Source organism: Puma concolor, chromosome D1 (genome assembly GCF_028749965.1).
Source record: "Puma concolor isolate L17-30 chromosome D1, mPumCon1.1.hap2, whole genome shotgun sequence".
NCBI lineage: Eukaryota > Metazoa > Chordata > Mammalia > Carnivora > Felidae > Puma > Puma concolor.
This window is the reverse complement of record NC_141676.1, coordinates 52,992,354-53,005,819: the sequence shown is the minus strand read 5'-3', so window position 1 is coordinate 53,005,819 and position 13,466 is coordinate 52,992,354. Positions and strand designations below refer to the sequence as shown.

Here is a 13,466-nt window from a genome sequence, read left to right as displayed (position 1 = left end):
TACCAGTTAGTAAAGCAATTATAAAATAAGTTATTTCATCCAGACGGCTCGCATGGATGGGTACTGGGTCCCGCTGGCCTGGTCTCTGGTAAGTCCTCGCAAGGGCAAGGCCTGAAGGAGAGACCGCCCCAAGCCAGTTCAGGAGGAGCCGCAGAGTTACGAGGCGTCCTCAGAGGAGGTGGTTCGGTGCCAGGCTCTGCCATACATATTCGGGTTCCCGCTGGTACGGTCACCTCTCCTAGGGCAGCCCCAGGGATAAAGCATCCGCGCCTTTTTCGGCTGCGGTCGCCCCGCCCTCACCTCGCCCCGCCCCCTGGGCTCGAGCCCATCGGCGCGCGAGAGCTTTCAACTTCCAACGCCCGGTGGGGAGAACCCGAACCGCGCGCGGGAGACGGCTGAAGCCGGGAACGGTTGAAATGAGAGGGAGAGAAGCTGAAGCACGGAGCGGTCGCTGGCTGAAATAGGCTTCCGGGAGACAGGGAAGCGGCAGAGAGGGGAGGAGGGTGAGCGCAAGGGAGGCTCTGTAGGAATGGGAAGCCGAGGAGGGGAAACGGAGAGGAAGGAGGGGCGGTTTGATTGGGTGATCCATAGGAAAGGCGGATCGATGGGCCTGGAGCAGAGGAAAGCCAGAGAATGGGAAGTTCTCCTGAGGGGGTAAAAGAGGATTTTGGAGGAGAGCCTCTGTGCTCACTCCAGCAGGGAGGGTCGATCACCGGGGACAGGAAAACAAGTGTTCCTGTGGAGTCCAGAAGTAGCTGCCTGGGTAAGCCTTAATTCTAATATGTTTTGATGACTGGCAGACCTCACTCAGCAGGACTTGGAAGACACTGCTGTAACTATTACAGGGTTAGGTTGTAATTGTTTTGAGCTGGCAAAGTGCAGATAACTGTAATAATCCTACCTCCCAATCACATAATGTGTAATTAACCCTTTCAAAGTGCTTTCCCATCTTCTAATCCAGTCCCTGCGACAGCCTTGGTAAGGTCATGAGATGGTTGCCTTGCCCTCTTTTTACAGGCAAACAAGTTAAACTCAGGTGAAATGATTTGCCCAGAGTCATAGATCAAGTAAATGACTGAGTAGAAACAATAGGTTGGTTGAGATTTTAGTGAAGCCGGTATCGGGCAGTCTGAAATAAAGATAATTATAGCAGGAGGCGACTCTGCGACAAAAGGTAACACAGAGGTGATGACTTGATGAGCCCACAAAATAGTCTCCAGACTCAAAAAAATCATTACCTTCTCATTGATAAAGCCCAGGAGGCAGATACCCCTACCCTGGGCCTGAGGTTTCCAGGTCCCTCTATAGCGTCTCTGAGACCCCTCTATCAGGCATCAATTTAGAAATTGGGAGGCTTACTCTGTCTGGGCGGCCATAAAAGAATGCCATAGACTGGGTGGCTTATGAACAACAGAAATTTCTTACAGTTCTGGAGGCTGGGAAGTCCAAGACCAAGGTGCTAGCAGGTTCCATGTCTGGTGAGATATTGCTTCCTCGGCTATCTTTTTCTATAACACCACATGGTGGAAACGGCAAGGGAGCTTCCTTTTGGCTTCTTTTCTAAGGGTACTAATCCTATTCATGAGGGCTCTGCCCAAAGGACCTAATAACTCCCAAAGACCCCACTTCCTAATACCATCACTTTGGGGGGTTAATTTCAGCATATGAATTTTGGGTGGACACAAACATTCCGACCATAGCAGAGCTATAAAGGACTCACTGGTTAGTGGTATCAAATATGCACAAGCGAAACGGTCATTCCTTTGTTTTCAGGGGTGAGGCAGTGCTACAGCCTTCTATCTGTGTCTTAAACTGGCTTGCCTGCCCTCCCTATTGTTCTACAATGTGCTTGACCTTTCTTCTGATTGGTACGCAGGATCTGTATAACTTAGGTGTTCCTTTGATCTTTTGATGATGAACACTAGAGAGGATTCAGGGACTTTGGGATGGTGGGTAGGAGCCAGCTACAGGAAGGTCTAGAGAAAGCTTTCCAGGCAGATGGAATAGAGGATGGAGTCTATAGGGCAGGAATGACCTTGGTGAGTTGAGGAAACAGGGGCCCCAAAAGGCTGGAGCACAATAACTAGGGCAGAAAGTGGCATAAAATGAAGTCAGGGAATACAGCTGGGATCAAACTACAGTTGGGGGAAAGACAGCTTGGAGTCTAGGGTATTAAATCTGAGCTAGGGTGGGCTCCTGGAAGAGATAGGAATGTCCCTGTCAAAGCCCCAGCTGAATACTGCAGAACAGCAGAGGTGGTGAAACAAGAAAACCCAGGCCAACCTGGCTGAAACCATCTAAATGAAGATGATGTCGGGTGAACAGAAGGAAACATAAAGACCACTAGAGTGCAACACAAGAGTGTCAGTGACCTAAAGAACCTTATTAAGAACACACCAACCTCTCAAACCTAGACAAAGAAGGGTGTCTGAGAGGATATTTAAACCACAAACCCAATTCAAAGCTGCAGACTGTTTTAAGAGACATCTCAGGAGGACCCTGGGGGGCATCCACCTCTGAGGCTGGAGATGCACTTCCCCACTGTTATCTATAGAAAAATGGAAAATCTTTTACATTGTCAATGGAGTACATGGAAGTTTACTATTCACTAGCTCAGGGATTGTCCTCTAAAAATTTATAGCTTGACTACATAGAGTTTTAACTGATTGTCTGATGGTAGGTAGGGTTGCAATGGAGCATAATGAACTGAAGGGTAAAAGAAAAAAATGCTGGAATATACCATCACCTGGTAGAATCCAGAGTCCTAACGAGCTTCTGTATAATTCTAGTCTTAACTGTTACACTTGAGAGAAAATGATATAAACCCCATACATGTTTTTAAATGTTTGTTACCCCTTCTGTCCAAGGTTTCTGTACTGTTGCTACCTTATACCAAGTCACTATCATCTCTCACCTGGATTATTAAAGTAACTAACTACTTAATCTTTCTGCTTCCATGCTTGCATCCTTACAGGCCTTCCTCAAACAGGAGTCTGAGTGTGGATCTTCTAAACACTAAATCAGGACTTCTTTTTCCCAATAATGGTGGGCTACGTTATTTGGATCGACCCTATAGCTGAAAACAACCTGAAACAGGAAAACTGAACAAAATATAAGAAGTATTTTTTTTTAAGATCAATGAAGAGATGACAAAACAATAAGGAATTGTCATGCCAAAAAGTGAAGGGAAGACTTAAGAATGGGTAAGAAGGCATGGGAGCCACTTTTGCCCTGAAGGCACTCTCATATTCCCCAAATTAGACCACTTTGACAGCGTCATGAGTCCCAGGGTATGAAAATCAGAGGCACAGACTGGCCAAGTAGGGAGTCTAATAATAGACTGTGGTGAGCAGGCTCTAAGGTATCTCCCACCCCACTCCCAAGTGTAAGGGAAGGGACTTCCGACTTTAATCTTACCAAGAGAGTATGGCAAAGTGATAGAATGTCATTCCCATGACTGTTGTTATAAAAGTGTCAGTCTTGTTAGTTACTTGGTCTTGTTAGTAGACACGTGGCAGAGAACTTAGGGAAGCCTCTAGCAAGAATGCCACAGATTAAAAAAACCCACTGAATCCCAACAAATACAAAGGGAATCAACACCTAGAGTCATCATAATCAAACTAGAATACCAAAGAAAAAAAGAAAAGCTTAAAAGCTGCTAGAGAAAAGGATAAATTATGTTTAAGAAACATGCTTAGTACATGGGAGACACCTATTATATATTTGTTAAATGAATAAACAATCACACATTACTTGGGAGCTCTTATGCTTTACTAGCTCTGTGACTTATGTCACTTGACTGCTTTGAAACTCAGTCTCCTGATCTTCAAAATGTAGATAATAAAACCTACTTTATAAGGATGATTATGAGAATTATATTCCTGGTGTAATTAGGTGCTTCAGTTCTGCACAGGCTCTCTCCCAAATGTGTGTTTCTGGTCTATTCTATGCAAATTTATTCTCTAGGTCTCCAGTTCCAAACATCTATCTTGAAATACTTCTATATCTAAAACATATTTCCTTCCTTCCCTTTTGAAGGGCTGGAGGCTTCAGAAAAACAACAACTATTGCAATAACATCTGTTCAGCTATGGGGCGGGGGGGAAGGTGAGTGAACAAACATTTAGGTTAGGATGTGCCTGATAATTCCCCTACCTAAATAATACTCAGTAGAATTTTCCCAAACTCTGTCATGATAAGGGTTCCCTGAGGCAGTTGTTAGTAATACAGTTTTGGGGTCTGTTCCTCTGAACAGCAGGACTCCTTAGGTTTAGGGTAGAACCGGGAATCTGACTTTTTAACAAGCACCCGGGTGATTCTCACCTTCGTAGAATAGTAGGACTATAGCTAGGAGGTGAGGATTAAATAACTGGCCAAGCTACTGATTAATCTGAGTGAACAAATATTTCCTGCTGTAGGAAAGGGGAGAATAAAGTACAAATAAGAGGCTGGACCTGTGAAGGTATGGATGTAACATGGCTTATGTCTGGACAGGCTCACTAACTTAGAGACATAGATGTGCATAAAATATTTTAAGGCAAGAGGCTAGGCTACCATTGGATGGCCAATAGCAAACAAAATAGGAGTTGTGATGGTAGGGGATCTGGGAAAGCTTTGTAAAGGAAGTACACTCTAGACTACTGTCTAGACTTCCAGAATTTTTTCAGGTGAATTATAAATAGGAAATGGAATTCTAGGAAAGAAAAATAGTTTTAAGCAAAGGAATAAAGGTATAAAATGCCCAAGTTGGTTCTAGTGAAAGCAAGAAAACTGAGCTGTTCCTTTCCCAAGTACAGGGGAAATGCCTGGACAGGAAGGTGAAAAAGGGCCAGGTGGAAATGAGCAAACAATTTGAAAACATAGTGCAGAAGATCTTACGAGGTTAGGGTTGAGAGGATGGGTGGGCAGAGGGAGTAGAAACCTGAAAACCCTACCATGAGACTAGGAGCCTCTGAGTCAGAGAAAACCCAAGATGAGGACCTCTGCCTCAGGACCCTGATCCTCACACCTTGAGAGAGGGCTTTCTGACCCCATAACTGACTGGCAAATCCCGAAACTTAAGCCCCCAAATGCCGAAACTCACTAATCTACCCCAGTAGTGAGTAGAGACCCTGTGATCCCCTCCTGGGATTTTAAATACGTCCCTGCCTACTCCAGTCCCTCCCCACCTACCCTGCACCTTTCATGTGTTCAAAAGTCCTGGAATACTTTTTGTCAACAGTAATTTCCTCTGCCCAGAATGTTTTTCCCAACTTTATTTGACTAACTTATTCATTTGTCAGGTCTCTGTTTATATACTTCTCACTCAGAGAAGCCTTTCCTACTCACTTGGTCTAAATGTCCTCCACTCCTCTGTAGATGCCCTTTGAATTTTTCTTCATAGCTCACACAAATACTTAAGATGACATTCTTATTTGTGTTTGTGGCTCTCTTCGGTCACACAGTAAGCTCTGTGGCTGTGTCTGCTTCCCTCCCCATTCTCTGCTCAGTACCTAGCCCAGGGCAATCTCTCACCATATTTATTTTAAAGAGACAGGGAAAGGGACTCTAAGCTTCTCCAAGATCCTCTGAATTCTCAAGGCCCTAATGCCTTTCCTGCCTCCTTTTCCAGAGCTTGTGCCTGGGTTCGAATCCTGATGTCAGTATTTACCAACTGGGACACACTGGACAAGTGGTCTACACTGCTTAAATCTCAGTTTCCTTTTCCTGTCAAATTGAGAGGACAGTTCCTACCTCACAGGGTTGTGAGGAGGATTTATAAGAGCATCTAACAGTAAAACATCTAACAGTATCTAGAAAATAGTGGTTGATAAAAGTTAGCTGCCATTATTACTGTTGCTAATAACGAATCACCTCTAAGATTCAAGCCATCGGGCTTTTTTTCCACAAGAAAGTTCTCCTTTTATTAATATACCTAAAGAGGTCTTATAAATTGATAAGAAAATGCAAAAAAAAAAGTGGATTCCAGAATTGTAAAATCACAGAAAAAAATGTTGAACATTTTAAATGTATATATTATCAGAGTAGAGAGGAGGAGAGAAAGGGGCACAGTCTGAGTCTCAGGTACTCCCACATCTTAAAGTTCTTCCCTCTAGTGTTGGGGAAGAAGGAAAAGCAAACAGGCAAGTGCCTTCTTCCTTGATGGGGTGATGCTTTTGTGTTCCCTTCTCTGCAGGAGGTTTCTGCTTCTCTGGCTGAAGCAGCTTGCCACGATGCCCTCTGAGTGCTGGCTCTTACAGAGCACACGTCTTGAGAGGTCACATATTTCTCTACCTCTTATGCCCATTAAACCACTCCCCCTTTCCCCCGCCACAAGAAATTCATGTCTGGGACTCACCAGTGATGTCTCATGCATGCAATCCACGAATTCCTGTGTGGCGTTTGCCATTGTTCATCCATTCCACGCCTTGGAGTACTCCACTCTCCTAGAACACTGCTGTCACTGCTGCTAGGGTTTCACTAGCCAGGAGCCATGACATTTTCCTCCAAATGTAGGGGACACCCTACTCCTGACTCCACGCCACACAGATCCAAGATAAATGGGGTGGTACTGTTCTCCTGCGGGGATTCTGCAACAGCCTCCTCCAAGAAGATTTAGCTGCTAAAGAATCAAAAAGTACTCCCCCGGAAGTGGCCTTGGAGCATGACCAGGGGTGAGTATTGGCCTTCCGATCATCCATGTCATTCCATTTTTCCCTCTTGTCTGTCTTCAACTTATTCCCTTCAGTAAGAGTCAGCATCCCCTGGAAAGTTGTTAGAAATGAAGACTCTCAGGCCCATCCCCAGACCTTCTAAATCAGAACCTGCATGTTAAAAAAAAACCCAGGTAATTACTCTACACACTCAAGTTTGAGAAATACTGAAACATAGGATTCAATTTTTGAATTCTTCCTCTCTAGTTATTCAGATCCAAGTTCATTTTCAGCCCAAGGAGCTGAATTTCCCCCTTTTTTGCATATGCTGGTTATTGTACAGGAATTCCTTGGCTGCTTGAGCCCATGCAGTCTCTGCTATGGTAGTCCTGCAGGGATTCCATGTAAACAGCCTCACATCTGCTCTTTACAGGTACCCTAGTGATTTAAAAAATCACCCATCCCAGTATGATAGGTTATCATATACAGGTAAACGGTAGATTTTGAAGGAATGTTGAAATCGTCGGCACCTGTAACTCCGTAAGCCCCTCTTCATCACATATGTTTTAAGATACTTGGAGATATTATGGAGGGAAAAATGATGGTAATGCGCCTATTGCATTAGTAAATGCACCCATTCACTGTGGTTAGAAATAAATAGCATAGCTTACACTGAAATTGTGTACGCATATGGTCCTTGAAGCTAATTTTTTCCTCAACCTATAACTTGTATCAGAGATTGGTTTGAGGGCATTACTGCTCTCAGCAGAGAGACTGACAGGGGCTCTAGCTGTAGCTGGTGTCTGCCTGCCACTCCCACGGTGCAGTGTTTCTGGAATTCACCCAAAGTTTCCTTGGCATGCCTCCTAGGATATAAGTCTCAGAAAATACAAGGAACTGCCTTGTGAGTGACTTTTTAGAATTTGTTGCATCTTCGGTATGGTTTGATTTCTCCATGGTTTTGACCAGTTGGATGAGCCAGCATTGTTGTTGGGTTTTTTCCTCCTCTGGTAAAGCTAGCTCTAGAACTTCCTGTCTGAGGAATCTCATGGAATATTCAAATAAGAAGACCCCCAAAGAGATGTGAAACCATGCTATTATTTTCCTGCTTGGCTCCTGTGTCCTTTGTGGTTGACAAGTTTCTTAAAGCCTGCAGGGTGTTTTTCCAGCTTGGATATGCTTGGATGGAAATTTCTGAAGTCCTACAGAACCTTTTTAGGGCAATAGTGGTTGGCTTATTAGAGGATGGGAAAGAGGCTGTCTGTCCTCTTTGGAGCAAACTTGTATAGCCATTGTGTTAAAAAAAAAAAAAAAAAAAAGAAGAAGAAGGTAGCCTTGATAGGGCGTGATCATAAAACAGCTTCACTTTCATTCCTGCTCTCTCTGCTCAGAAGCTGGTTTCTCAGGTAGGTCCCTGTAGTTTTTCCAGACACCCTTAGAAAAAAAAGTCACTTTTAGTCATAAAATAGTCTCATTTCAGTCACTGAAATGTCCAGTCCCATGTAATAGTTAAAACTCTGAACTTCATTTGAGGCAAATATTTCCCCTTCCTCTACTTCTCCAGCCAGGCTGATTCAGGCTGGAAACCTGGCATGAGGGAGAGGGAAGTAGGGGCCAGAGGAGCAGAGTGGTACAGCTGGCTTGTTTGCTTTCCCACCTCATGCTTCTACTGCTGCTCCTCTACTCCCTCTAGGGTGTGGGTCCTACAGGACTTGGGGTGGAGGTAAAAGGAGGAAAGAATAAGAGGAAGAAGGGCCTTTAGGGGAACTGAAGCGCTTGGTGGTGGTGTTCCAGGACCTCGGTGGGTGTTCAATACAGACTCCTCTTACTCAGAACTTAAGTTCCAGGGACAACACTGAATGACAACGCCGCCTTCTGCTCGCCACTTGCTCTGCTGGCTTCTGCATTTGATTCCAGCCCCTGTTGCATAGCAGCCTCTGGTGGGAAGCCCACCTGGGCAGGGGCTCCTTGAAAAAACCCTCATGCTTATATTCTCCCTTCCCCCAGGCAACCCACGGGGTGCAAGCTCTTTTCTGTTCTGCGTTTAGTGGTGTACACACTCCTCATCACGGACTCTAGCCACGGCCTTTTGCTTTTAATTTTCTCTGGCATGGGTCGCATACCAGTTGCTTTGGCCCTCTCAATTCTAAGGAACACTGTTTTCCAACTAATCTTTGAAAGCCCTTTCTCCGGAAACTTGAGATGAGGAAAGGCTCAGCCTCCCAGGGAGGCAGTGGGGAGGGAAGGCCACAGTGGTTCAACTATTTTTTCCCAAAGTCTCTTTTCAAATTCCTCAAACCTCAGACCTTGAGGGGTTGAGGAGTCGGTGTTACTCTCAGGGTCACAAGACTGTCACCAACTAGCTGCTTTGCTGGTCTTGTAGGTGGTCTTACAAACTGCCTTGAACTAAGGGGAACTGTCACTTACTATTTTCTCCTTTTCCCTGGGCCTCGGCTGCACCCGGCTGCATCCAAGACATCTCTCATCTTAACATGTGCTTTCTAGCTCTAGCTATGCACCCTCGGGATTTCATTTTAAAGCCCCCGGAGGAGAAGGAAGCATCTCTACCTTTTTCGAGCATTATTTTAAACATATGAGTGACAAGTTGCCTTCTTGTCTTTCTGTCCTTATTAACAGTTTATTACAGTATTTTGGAGGAGGATTCCTTTTTTTTTTTTTTTTAACCACTTAGGAATGAGATTGGACAATTTACCATGACTCTGAATTGGGCTTCAGAGAAATAAGAGAATCCTTCTATTTTTCTTGTTGAAAGCCGTTTAAGGCAAATACTTTTAGATTTATGGGTATTTTCGTTTTACGTTGGAGCTGAAGTTGGGATTTTTAAACAAATTCAAGTTTAAAAATACATATTTTAATTTTCAGCTATTCGCATCAGGATTCAGAAGTATGGGAGAAAGGTGAAACATGGGAGAAAGGTTGTTGTTGTTGTTTTCCCATGTGAGTGTCCAGGCTGGTGAAAATGTGGGTGCGAGGTAGGAGTGCCTGCCTGGTTAGATGAAAGCCATGGGGCTAGCTGGGCTTGGAGGAGGGAGGTAAACATAATTCTGGAGTAATGAGGTGGTGCCTGGGAGTGGCTGAAGTATAGGCCGGTCCAGTAGGACCATATCTTTCCTAGCATATGGAGTGGCATCAGCATCTCAATCTTAATAATAACCTTATACAGGAAAAACTTGGAGCTTCAATAATACTATCCTTTCCACTACCTGATTCTAATTCTATTGGAGCTATTTACAGTTCAGAGCTGTAGGTAATAGCAATGCAAAACACCTGACACTGACACCACTCCCCACCCCCTCTACACACACAAGGGATTTAAAGGGATTCCCCTTTAAACTGGTTATAACGTCTCATCTGCTTCCTCATTAATAAGTTAAAGAAAACCATTAAGGGGCACCTGGGTGGCTCAGTCAGTTAGGCATCTGACTTCAGCTCAGGTCATGATTGGTTCCTGAGTTCAAGCCTGCATCAGGCTCTGTGCTGACAGCTCAGAGCCTGGAGCCTGCCTCAGACTCTGTGTCTTCCTCTCTCTCCGCCCCTCCCTAGCTTGCACTCTGTCTGTCTCTCTCTCTCTCAAAAATAAAACATTAAAACAAAAGAATCTTTAATATGCATATGTGCAGGAGAGTCATACTTTTATTTTGAAAATGATCTTTTTACAGTTTTGGAGGTCTTTGCCCAAAAGGCCCAATGGATTCATCTGACAGAGAGCCAGGTAAACCAGAGAAGTGCACTTCCTATGGGCTGCTTAAGCCTGGGCATATCTCTTCTTGGTTCTTGGAGGTGTATCCAAAGTGACAGGGCATCTTTGCTATTTTCCTAATTTAAATTTTCCTCTTTATTAATTTATGTTTTGGTTTTGGTTCATTTATAGCCAGTACTCATTAGTAGCAGCAGTGATGGGAGAATCTGCTCTTATGGTCTAACCATTGGTGATCTTGAAAGGGCAGGCCTACACCGGCCGACTCCATCTTGTTCTGTGTTCTCCACCTTGAGTAACCTCCCGCTCACCCTTTCAAACTTCCTGATCAAAACACACCCAGCGACCTGCGTAACAGGACTCCGACCCTTCCTCAGCCAATCGGCCGAGGCCACGACCCTTCCCCAGCCAATCGGCTGAGGCCACAGCCATTACCTCACCAACTGCCCCTAGACCCCTATAAAACCTTTGTGCTTTTGAAACTCGCTCTCTCTCCCTGGTATCTCACCGCTGCGTCAGTGCAGGTAGGGGATTGAGCTCAAGCTAGCTCAAATAAAGGCTCTTTTGCTTCGGACTCGGCTCCCTGGTGGTCTTTGGGGATCACGAATTCTGGGCATAACAATCTTTATAACTGGGTTAATGGATTATAGAAATCTATTCTCTGTTGGGTGAGAGACAATGGAGAATCTGGATTGTTAGTCCTTTTCATTTGTCAGTTTTGAGCCCCAATCAAGAATCACACTGAGAAGGCAATTTTCATACCAGGCCTGGTAGAATTTGGGATTTCTGCATTTACTTTTTTTTCTTCAGACAGAGAGAGAGAAAACGCAGGTAGGAGACAGGAGCAGAGGGAGTGACAGAGAGAATCTTAAGCATGGAGCTTGACATGGGGCTCAATCCCACAACCCTGGGATCATGACCTGAGCCAAAATCAAGAATTGGACGCTCAACCACGGAGCCACCCAGGTGCTCCTATATTTATTACTTTTGACTGAAATTTATCTCTTTATCTGTCTCTGTATTTGTCTGTAGTTTAGAAAGGTTTTCATCTCTCATTGTATGACTGTATAATATTTTTCACCACTAGAGGTATTAATATATTTGATTACAGGGGCGCCTGGGTGGCGCAGTCGGTTAAGCGTCCGACTTCAGACAGGTCACGATCTCGCGGTCCGCGAGTTTGAGCCCCGCATCGGGCTCTGGGCTGATGGCTCAGAGCCCAGAGCCTGTTTCCGATTCTGTGTCTCCCTCTCTCTCTGCCCCTCCCCCGTTCATGCTCTGTCTCTCTCTGTCCCAAAAATAAATAAACGTTGAAAAAAAAAATTAAAAAAAATATATATATATATATATTTGATTACAAAGAGTTCTTTTCTGATTGGCTAATAGGGATAAATATGTGCATAAAGCAAATATTCCTAAAATTCTTAGAAAGCAGTGAAACTAAACTTCTAATACTTTAAAAGTGCTACATTAAAACATATACTTACACCAACTCAATAACATTTTTAAAATTCAAGTACACAAATTTAAATACATCTTCACAAAATGAAATTAGTTTAATATTTGGGGTTTAACAATAGCTATGTTTTCTCTGATTTATTAGTGTTAAGTATAATTCCTAACAGTATTCTACTTGGGTACTTTTTTTCTAAGCTTATACAGATTTTACTGATCATCAAATAAGTTAACATTACTCATAATCCTTAAGATTATGAAAAAAATGGAAATTTGTGCATAGCTAAATTGAATCATTATTCTTAAAAACGTTTTATTTCAGTGGTAATTTTGTTTTGTACTGTGTCAGCTTAAAGATGATTTCTAAGAGCTTTAGGTAACTTAAAACTTAAGCTTTGTGTGTATATGTTGGAAACTGTGGGGCGGGGATAGGGGGGGTCTTAACTATCAACACTTACATATTAGAAATTGAAATTGAGAAATATTTATTGAATCACTTGAAGATAGCAAAAATGAATGCACTGCATATTAATAACATCTTAAGAATATTATACAACTAGTTCTGACATTGCAGATGCCCTGAGATGGATCTTATAATAATGTATAAGTTTGTTCCAGAATATAAAATGAAGACCATAACTTGGAAATTTACCACTTTAAAATGTACAGTTCAATAGCATTAAGTATACTCATGATGCTAAGTAACCGTCACTACCATCCATCCCCAGAAATTTTTTATCTTCCCAAGCTGAAACCCTGTACCCATTAAACAAAACTCCCCAGTTATTTTCATTTGTTTGTCTGTTTTGAGCCCCACTCAAGAGTCTTATGCCCACTGAGAAGGCAATTTTCATACCAGGCCTGGTAGAATTTGGGATTTCTGCATTTACTTTTTTTTTTTTTTTTTTAAGACCCTAGCAACCACTATTCTACTTTCTGTCCAGAAATACATTTTATTTGCTTTGGTTTATAAAACCTGAGTCTGAAAAGCTGTGAAGTGTGTTAAAGTCTTTGCAAAGTTTGCCCAGTTTTGATCGTCTCGTTTCCTTGGTTTACTGTTTATTGCCTTCTCCTCTAACATGAAACGTTTTCTTCTGTGTAAACTGTCTAGATTGCATAAGGTTGTCTTAACTGAATAATTTTCTGTGCTTTATGTTAACTTTATTATGTTCTTGATTATTTTTAAAAAGCAAACAATCTCCTTACTTAGGAAAGAATTAAGGTTCTTTACAGTCACGCTTATTTTTAGATGTTTTGTTGTCACTTTGAAATGAAGCCAACCATTGTTTCTTAGGTACCCATGATCCTATCTTAACTGTTGAAATCTGCTGACAACTTAATGGGTTTTGCCTCCCTAATATCCAAAGATTTGTTCCTTTAACCTATAGAGAGGTGTTAAAGATAATTAGGTTTTATTTGTTATGTTATTCTTTGAGTTTCATGGAAAGAGTCATTCAAATCAGAAAAGATGCTCTGTCTTTCCTAGGTTAGATTTATATAGGTAAAATAGTATTACTATAAATATTTTACTATAAATATATTACTATAAATATTATAGGAAGTCCCTGAAGATTTGTCAGTGTTTCTATTTATCAGCATTCTGATGGTGCATTGTCTCATGTTAGCAACAGGAATGTGGTGTGACCAGTCATAATTTCAGTT

The 13,466-nt window shown here is 42.8% G+C and overlaps 1 long non-coding RNA gene across 6 annotated transcripts in view; it reads right to left on the bottom strand.

Annotated features, from left to right (window-relative positions):
• Positions 1-13,466, bottom strand: part of LOC147576691 (uncharacterized) — a 118,859-nt gene that overhangs the window by 24,460 nt on the left and 80,933 nt on the right. Inside the window, exon 1 of one of the 6 annotated variants that reach the window (XR_015241045.1) lies at positions 6,337-8,200. The exons of 4 other annotated variants lie outside the window; for them this stretch is intronic. This is a non-coding gene — a long non-coding RNA (uncharacterized LOC147576691). Of the gene's footprint in view, positions 1-3; positions 301-6,336; positions 8,201-13,466 lie in introns of those variants that run through there. One more of the 6 variants, XR_015241044.1, reaches the window with a different exon arrangement.